This window comes from Prionailurus viverrinus, chromosome E3 (genome assembly GCF_022837055.1).
Source record: "Prionailurus viverrinus isolate Anna chromosome E3, UM_Priviv_1.0, whole genome shotgun sequence".
NCBI lineage: Eukaryota > Metazoa > Chordata > Mammalia > Carnivora > Felidae > Prionailurus > Prionailurus viverrinus.
Window position 1 is genome coordinate 39,581,369 of NC_062576.1, and position 9,963 is coordinate 39,591,331.

Below are 9,963 nucleotides of genomic sequence, written 5' to 3' on the forward strand. Positions count from 1 at the left end.
GCAAGTGTTCATCAGGGGATGAGCGGATAGGCCAGTGTCCTCTATGCCCACGATGCAGCATCATTCGGCCCCAGAAGCTGCCAGACGCAAAAGGACAAACATTGTATGGTTCCATTCGCAGGAAATGTCCACAATAGGCAAACCCATCCAGACAGAAAGGAGATTAGTGGGTGCCAGGAGGGGTTAGGGGAGGCTTGAAAGGAGATGTGGACTTTTAATGGGTGTGGAGTATCTTTCTGGTGTGATGCAAATGTTCTGGAATTAAGGAGTGGTGATGGTTGCACGACCTTGTAAATATACTAAAGCGCCCAGAATTGTCCACTCTAAAATGGTGCATTTGGGGGCCCCTGGTGGTTCAGTTGGTTAAGCTTCTGACTTCAGCTCAAGTCATGATCTCTGGGTTGGTGAGTTCCAGCCAGGCGTGGGGCCCTCTGCTGGCAGCATGGAGCCCGTTTTAAATCCTCTGTCCCCCCTCTGGCTCCGCCCATCCCTGCTTGCACGCGCGCGCGCGCGCTCTCTCTCTCTCTCTCTCTCTGTCTCTCTCTCAAGAATAAACATCCCAAAATTAAAAAATGGTGCATTTTATGGCATGTGATTTAAATGTCAATTTAACACGAAATGAAAGCCTGTGCGTGGTTCAGTCGGTTAAGCATCCAACTGTTGATTTCTGCTGAGGTCAGGAGCCCAGGATCCTGGTGGGATGGAGCCTAAGTCTGGCTCCTGCTGAGTGTGGAGCCTGCTTAAGTTTCTCTCTCTGTCTCTGTCTCTGTCTCTCTCTCTCTCTCCCATGCTCTACCCCTCGCCCCTCCCTCTCTCAAATAAAAAGTAAACTAAAAGAAGAAATGAACAATCAAGAAAGTGGCAGCTTTATTAAAATTACTCCCTCTGCAGGCGCCTGGGGGGCTCAGTCGGTTAAGCCTCCAACTTCCGCTCAGGTCATGATCTCACATTTAGTGAGTTTGAGCCCGGCATCTGATTGTGTGCTGACAGCTCAGAGCCTGCAACAGGTTTCTGATTATGTGTCTCCCTCTCCCTCTCTCTCTCCCCTCCCCGCTCACACTGTCTCTCTCTCTCTCTCTCTCTCTCTCTCTCTCAAAAATAAACAGTAAAAAAAAAATAAAGTAAAATAAAATTGCTCCCTCAAACATGGTTTGTACTGGGGAGGTGGATGGGGAAATGGATGAAATAAAGGAGATGAAGAGGTACAAACTCCCAGTTACAAGCCGTGAAGATGAAAAGTATAACATAGGGAATATTTAAAAAAAAATATTTTTAATGTTTATTTTTGAGAGACACAGAGTGTGAGGGGGCGGGGAGGCAGAGAGTGAAGAGACACAGAATCCGAAGCAGGCTCCAGGCTCCGAGCTGTCAGCACAGAGCCCGATGCGGGGCTCGAACCCACCAACTGTGAGATCATGACCTGAGCCAAAGTCACATGCTTAACCGACTGAGCCCCTCAGGTGTCCCCAAATATTTTTTGTTCTTTGACTTCAGACATGCATTTTGTGCATATTTTCATTACCTATTTCACACTAAAATCAGTTTAAACAGGTCACTGGTATATTTTGTATGATCCTCATTGAACTCAGGGGTACTGGTTCCACTGTATGTTTCCACTGTATGTCCAATTTTCGATCGGATGTTACAAGTGCTGAAAAAGTCACTGTCTTTACATAGGCAGGAAGGTATGTGCACCCCAGAGGCTGTAGAAAATCAAATTACAAATGTGCCTTGAGCTCAGGCACACGTATTCCCACGAGATGGTTCTCATTCCCAAAGTATTCAGTTTCAATGTTGGCTTAAATATAGCTTGGATCCTTTTTTTTTTTTTTTTTTTTTAGTAGTAGCTTGGAATTGAAGCCAAGCTATTGTTGATGTGCAAGCTGGCAGACGAGGCCACACATCATTCAATTTCCTGGTTCATATATATTTTTTTAATGTTGTCCTTTATTTATTTTGAGAGAGAGAGAGAGACAGAGAGAGACATAGAGTGAGCAGGAGAGGACAGAGAGAGAGGAAGACACAGAATCCGAAGCACGCTCCAGGCTCTGAGCTGTCAGCACAGAGCCCGACGCAGGGCTCGAACTCACAAACCATGAGATCATGACCTGAGCTGAAGTCGGATGCTTAAGCGACTGAGCCCCCCAGGCTCCCCTGGGTCATAAGATTTAATACACAGATGACTTAAATTACAACGCTTGAGGAGCACCTGGGTGGCTCAGTGAGCTAAGCATCCGACTTTGGGTTAGGTCATGATTTCACGGTTCACAGGTTCGAACCCAGCCTTGGGCTCTGTGGTGACCACTCAGATCCTGAAGCCTGCTTCTGATTCTGTGTGTCTCTCTCTCTTTCTGCTCTCTCTTTCTGCCCTCTCTCTCTGCCCCCCTCTCTCTGCCCCTCTCTGTCCCTTGCTGCGCACACTCTGTTTTTCTCTCTCAACGACAATAGAAAAAAAAAAAAAAGAAATGACAATGCTTGTAAACATAGTCTAGTTGGTTGTCACTGGTTAGCAGAGGCCGAGGAGACAGCACACATAAATACCTTGGTAACGTGCACTAGATCCTGGACCAGAGAAGGACATCAGTGGGAAATCTGGTGACGTTTTAGTAAGTTTGAGAGCTGGGAGTTTGGAAGTTTAGTTAAAGGGATTATATCAATGTTCATTCCAATGGCTAATTATATTGACTATGTTAGTCTGTAACATTAGGGAAAACTGGGCTGAGGGCGCACCTGGGTGATTCAGTCGCTTAAGCGTCTGACTCTTGATTTCGGCTCAGGTCGTGATCTCGTGGTTTGTGAGTTCGAGCCCCGAGGTGGGCTCTGCACCGACAGCGCAGGGCCTTGGGGGGGCCAGAAAGGGAGATGGGGACACAGACACACAGTGGGGCTGTGCGACAATGCAGGCAGAGAGACTGGCCCGATGCACCCGCCAGCCAACGCGTGCCAGGAGCCTCCAGCGTGTGGAAGCGGCCAGGCCAGATGGGAGCCTCCCCTAGGGCCTGCGGAGGGACTTTGAATTCCAGAACTGTGAGAGAATAAAATGTTAAGTCGCACAGTTTGTGATCCTTCGTGACAGCAACTCCAGGGGACTAATACGCCCACATTGGATTGTCCATAGTCTGTAAACGTTGGAGGAACAAGGTCCAAGCCACCGGAAGTGAGGAATATAATTGGGGCCAACAGGAGAGAAAGACGGCTTTAACTTTACAGTTTGCTTTGTAGATTTCTCTTCTATGTGAAACGTTTACCAGATGATGATTTCATCTGTCTGTTAAACTGCTAAGACCTACACACACAAAATTAAGGAGAATCCTTTGGAGCGTTTCAGCAGTATTTCAGTGTATGTTTCAGGGGCACTGCTCACGTTCACGATGCTGTTCAGCCCTCACTACAGTCTATTTCCCAAACCTCCCACCCGAACAGAAAACCGTTCCCCATGCCTCCTGCCCACCTGGGCCACGGAATTGCAAGATAATAAATTTATCTTGTGATACGCCTCTAATTTTGTGGTAATTTGTTATGTAGCAATAGGTAACTACTCCAACCTCCTTCATTCATTGATTTACTCATGCACTGTATTTATGGAGCACCTGCTTGGGCCGGGCACCGAGGAAAGAAGAGGGAACCAAACAGACACAGATCTCTGCCCTTCTGGAGCCTGTGTTCTGGGACGGAAGCAGACGATGCCATTGTAGCTCGGTGGGGATGGGGTGGGCGGATCAGGTGATGGGGTGGGTGGACCAAGTCATGAGGGGAGACAGGGAAGGCGCCAGGCACTGCTTGGTTCCTGCTGATTTCTGATTTTATGTTAAGGCAGATCTAGTACCTCTTTTCGTTTTCTATTTAATGTTTATTTATTTTGAGAGACAAAGATAGAGAGAGAGCGGCAGAGGGTCACAGAGAGAGGGAGAGAGAGATCTCATGTCCCACACAGGCTCCGCATCAGCACCGAGGCTGATGTGGGGCTCGAACCCACAAACTGTGAGATCAGACCTGAGCAGAAAAAAAAAAGTGGGTTACTTAATGGACTGAGCCACGCAGGTGCCTCTTATTTCATCTTCTTTTTTTTTTTTTTTAATGTTTAGTTATTTTTGAGAGACAGAGAAAGAGACGGCGAGTAGGGGAGGGGCAGACAGACAGAGAATCCCAAGCAGGCTCTGCACTGATAGCACAGTCCCCCAAGCTGGGCTCAATCTCGCCAACAGTGAGATCATGACCTGAGTTGAAATCAAGAGTTGGACGCTTAACGGACGGAGCCACCCAGGAGCCCCTCTGGTAACCCATTTCACCTTTCTGCCAGCCCTTGAGGGAGCTGTGTTCTGATTCTTATTGTACAGACAGGCCCAGAGAGGTTAAGTAACTTGCCTGAGGTCACATGGTAAGTCGCGGAACTGGGATTTGAACTAGTGCTCCAGGGGAGCCCAGCGCATGCCCTTTGGTCCCATGGCTGCAGGTGGAGACTCCTGTGTGGCCCTTGGGGTGCCCAGCACCCTCATAGCAGTCATGGCTGATAATTTATTACAGATTCATCTCTGGGGAGTGGTGCAGAGGGGCACTGGGGAGGCAGGCAGCAGGGTCCCTGGGGGGCAGGAGGGTGGGCAGGGGGGCGATGAGAGAGAGTGGGCCTACGCAGGCCAGAGGGAGGTAACCCAGGCCAAAGTCAGCACACGCCCCTCTGCTTCCTCGGGTCCCCAGAGGAGCATCTTCACAAAACAGCAATGGAAAGAGGAAACCTGCTCCCCCCCCCCCCCCCCCAGGCACAGCTGGATGCCTACATCTGTCTCTCCGGACACACCCAGGTCTGCTCTGGCCCCCAGCCTGGCTCCTGCCTCCACCTCTGTCCCTCCTCCCGCTCCCACCCTGCCCGCAGGGACCCGTGTCCACTCCACCTCATATCCCTTTCCTCGGCTGCCCCTGGCCTGACCTGAGGCAGTTTGCATATTTTTGCCCTGGACTTTGAGTGCAGTTCTCTTTCTCAGGCTTATAGGTGATTGTTCTGGGGCAGGGCGTAATCAAGTGTTCTAGAAAACCATGCAGCCGGCTGCTGGGGCCAGAGCCCAGAGGTGACTTAGCGGCCCTCTGTATGGCATTTTCGTTCCTTGTGTACCTCCCCCATCCCTGTGGGTCCCTGCCACGTGCTTGGGCATGTCCTGAGCACCGGGTGGCGGGGGTGGGCATGTCGCTTTGGAGAGGAGGAAAGTCAGAAAGGAGAGTGGCTGGCCCACATGACGGCTCTGGCCACTGTCCTGCAGCCACTGTCCCCTCGGGAAGCCCAAGCACCCACGTGCAGCTGTCTGCCCGGATGGTCAGGACCCAGCCGGCGACCGAAGCGTCTCTATCTCCTGCCCCTGCATCTAACTCAGGACCACAGGGAAACCCCGCTCTGCCCGGTCCAGACACACAGGGCACCGCTTCCGGTCAGTCACTCCCAGCTTCTCCAGGTCCACAGCCTCCAGCCGGTGGCCTCTTTCCCCGTGAAGCTTTCTGCTGCCTCTGTCCACCTGCCAGTTTCCATCAGATACACGGACGCGGCAGAGGAGACAAGGCAGTGGCAGGCTCCACCGAGGGCTGGACGTCACCCTGCCTGGCAGGTGCAGGGGGCTCAGCAAGGGTGTCCTTGGATCGGCCAGGTCTGTGTCTGGAGGGCTGGGTTTCATCCCGAAGCTAGTAGTGCTGTGTGTGTGTGTGTGTGTGTGTGTGTGTGTGAAGTGGGGGTGGGGGCTTAGAAACTGAAAATGATGGAGGCGGTGAAGGCTAGAAACGAGGTTACCGGGTTTGGTGACTTGTCCATGCTGAGGGTCCCTTTCAGGTCAAGGGCAGCAGGAAGGGGGACGCTCAAGGACCTCACTTAGTCACCAGGCTGAGGGGTTCCGGGGCTGTGAGACCCTGTGACACAGTAAAAAATACATATCTGGTCTCTGCCCATGGTTCCTAAGGCAGAGCTCCCCAAACCTCTGTGACTTCCTGAGTGATAGGGGTGCTCGCTCTAATATTTGGTCTTTGACCTTGGATCCTGACACAGGACTCAAATCCCCTGGAATTTCCTGGGTGGCAGAAGTGTCTTTTTTTTTTTTTTTTATGTGTATTTATTTTTGAGACAGAGACAGAGCGTGAGCAGGGGAGGGGCAGAGAGAGAGGGAGACACAGAATTCAAAGCCGGCTCCAGGCTCTGACCTGTCAGCACGGAGCCCACCGAGGTACTCAGACTCATGAACCTCGAGATCATGACCTGAGCCGGAGTCTGACGCTTAACCGACTGAGCCACCGGGCGCCCCATGTCTTTTGTTCTAACGTGGTGACTCTGGGTGGGCTCCCGGAGAGCTTCAGGATGAGGGCTGGTCACCAGATAGAAAGGCCAAGGCTTCATTAGCAACTTGGAGCTCGCAGCCCTCCTCTGGGGAGGTGGGAAGGGCTGGGGACTGAGATAAGGATGCGTCCTGTGCACGGGACGGTCCCTGGACCACAGGATTCGGGCAGGTGCGCACAGGGAGCTGTGCAGAGGGTGGCACACCCAGAAGTGGGGGGGGGGTCTCTCTCCTCCCCACCCCCCCGCCCCCACCCTCCCGGTGCGTCTCCCCGGCCAGTCTTCCTTGACCATAAACCGGAGATCTAGCAAGTAAACCATTTGCCTGGGTTCTGTGAGCCCTTCTGGCAAATTAACGAACCCAAGCGGGGGGCCGTGGGATCCCCTGATCTGCGGCCAAGTGGAACAGAAGTGTGTGGGTGACCTGAGGCCCCGCTGTCAGAAATTGTCCCCCGCCCCTGAAGCAGTGGGTCTCCTGGGGCGGGAAGGGGTTAGGCGCTTAGTGAGCACTCAATAAATGTGTGTTCGGTGGCTTTTGTGTTGCCCCAAAGTTGACTTTGTTCAGACCCAAGACGTAAAAGCATGTCTAGCATGCTGCCTCACAGCATTCCTGCCCTGAGGAAGGGGACCCTCCCCTTCTGCTGGGGGTGGGGGTGGCTTAGAGAGCATTCCTGTCAACACCTTTCGAGGCTCTTGTTTGTTTCGTCTGCAAGGCAAGGGGGTCAGGCAGGGCCCAGACCCCCACGGGGAGAGGGTGGGGTGGCCGGTTGGGAGGGGCCTCCGGGCCTCAGGCCAACGACGGGCCCCATCTTCTCCTGACCTGACCTGTGCCTCCCCCAAGCTACCCCAGTCCGCCAGGTCACGTACTCCCCAGCCTACGCCAGCCGGCCCGTGGGGCCCCCCGGGCACTGATCCCAGGCCTGGCCTGCCCTGTGCCAGGAGACGGTGGTGAGCTCTGAAAGAAACGACGGCACCCACGGCAGGAAACACACCGCAGGCCCTGCGGCTGGGGCACAGCGAGCCCAGGCCGAGCCTACAGGATGGAGACGGGGAGGGACCGCGGGGCTCAGAGTCCTAGGGTGAAGCAGACGGGAACCAGAGAAAAGTCAGGGATGCTTGAGGGAGCCTGTCGCATGGAGCTCTTCGGGAAGAGTGGGCTCCAAGGCAGAGGCTGGCCCTGCTCCACCCTCTGCAGGGACCAGCTGGTGGCCTCACGGTGGTGACTTGGGCCCTCTCAGCCCTGACTCCCACAGGCCATGGGGACGGCACAGTCCATCCCGAAGGCGGGTGGCAGGAAACAGGTGGACAGTGGAGGTCCTCAGAGGGCAAGCTGGGCATGCTGCAGAGGGGTTCGGGGCTCCAGGGACAGGGTCCCTCTGACTCCCCCAGCACGGCTCCGGCCAGGCGACCCCCGGCAGGCGTTAGAAGCCAAGGGGACCCTCGGGTCACCTGAGAACGCCTGGCCTGTGACCGTCAACGCCCCTCCCAGGTGTCCTCGGTCCCAGACCAGGGGGAAGCAGTGCCCTCCCCATAGGCTCCTGGAGCCTTTGGCCGTCGTGGGTGCACCGAGTGAACAGGGGAAATGACCGGGGTCCTGGTTCCTGTCCCCTAGCGGGTGGCTGGATGTGGCCGGGCCTGGCTGAGCGTGAGGGGCAACTCTTGGGTCTCACGCTGGCGACCATTTGGGGCACTTCTCCTATCACCTTATCCCAAAGGTACCAGAGCTCAGCCCTGTGGGGAGGACACCCCACGTTGTCTTTCTTCCTACACACTCGACTCTCCCAGACCCCCGGGACCCGCCAGGGCCACGTGTCAACCTTACATCCTGAAGGGGTAACCGGGACAAGAGACCAGGGTGCTGGCTGTCCAGGAGCCCACCGGGCTGCCGCGGACCGGTCCCTGTGTGTGGGGGGGTGTCTGTGGAGGTCCCACCACCCACCTGGCCTCTGGCTTACAAGTTGCCTCTGCAGGCCTGGGGATGTTCACACCCCCCACAGGACTCTTTGTGGGGGACCCACCGCCTCCTAGGCTCCCCAGCCGCGGGCCCCTCACCGCCCCCCGGGGCCCAAATACACCAGGAACCACCACAGGCTCCTCTCCATCCAGCCCACATCTTTGCTCCGCTGGGGCCGAGGCCTCGGCAGCAGGCAGGAGCTGAGTGGAGGGCCACCTTCCGGCCCGGCCTCCCCCCGTGGCGGTCCTGCCCAGGGATGGAGACCATTCTCCTGGGGTCAGCTTCCTGTCCCCCTGACCAATCCGGGGAAACTGTCCTCCGAAAACCTCCAGTGGCTGCCAGCCTGGCCCCCCCGCCTGCTGTACCCCACACTGTGCAGCCCGAGGCCTGGCCCATGGCCCCCTCTTCTCTGTCCCTGGGTCATCTGAGGACACACACCAGTGGCCCCCTGACCCCTCTTCCCTGTTCACCAGGCAGTTTCATCTGGTTTCTCATCACCCTGATACCCCTCCCCCACCTTGGGGTGCCCAGCAGGACCCACAGAGGGCTGGCTGAAGGGGGGTGGGGGGGGGCCGGGCCACTCCAGGACTGCTGGGTGCAGAAAGGAGCAGCTCAACCCGCCACCATTCCCTGCCCAACTCCCCCCACCCCCAGCCAATTCAAAGGCACGCATTCCTGGACGTCCCAGATGCCCCTAGTCCTCACCTTTTGTTCCCTGTCGCCCCTTCAGAAGGAAGGTCTGATGTCTGCATGCGGAACGTTTCCCTATCCCACCTCGGCCTCCCTTAGCTGAGCTGGCTGTCCTGTCCTGACCACAGACACGCCGTGGGACCCCACATCTCGATGGAGCCGGTTCCCTGCCAGTCCCTGTGCCCTCATCCTGGAAGGAAGTCCAGCCCTCACCCCACAGGCTCCCGCAGGCTCTGGCTGCACCAGACCTGGAAGCAGACCCACTCGCGAGTGGGCATTCCTCCCTCCTCCCTCCTGAGGCTTATTGGAGAAGCTATGGTTTTGCTGAACCCATGTGACACTTTTCTGAGGTCATCGCGCGGTCCCGATTTCGTTTCATTTCTCCACCTGCTCTGAAATAAAAGCAGTTTAAAGGTTCCTAGTTTGTGAGACGAGTAAGGATTCCATCCGAGGGTGAGGGAGAGAGCCAGAGAGCTAGCCCCGGGGCAGCTGGGAGAGCAGCGGTGGCGCTGAAGGCAGTTCTGAGCTCACTGTGTAAATACAGCCTCATGTCCGGCCGGCGTCCAGTCCTGCCCCCCAGTCTGCAGCCCCCACCCCGTACCCATTATAATCTCTGCAGCCAATGTTTCTGGCCAAAGACCCTTTCCTTGGGAGCTTGCAGCTGGAGCCTTTGGTCCTGGGAGACTTCCTGGAGGAGGTGACACTGTGCCTGGGAGGGCAGGGACTGAAATGCCCTTTTGCAACGACCATCATTTGTTATTTACAAGACCTGGAGGTTCTACAGCAACCCTGGAGCCACACAGTGAGGTAGCTGGGGTTGGGGGCGGGGAGAGAGGAAGAGAGAGGAGAGAGAGGAGAGAGAGGGAGAGAGAGAGTACACAAGAGCCCACTCACGGACAGGCCTGGGGTTCTGCTTTTATTGGGATCAGGGATGCAGGCCCAGGGTTTTGCAGGCTCACTCTTTATTGCTGAATTTAAAACATAAGAACAGGGGGCGCCTGGGTGGCGCGGTCGG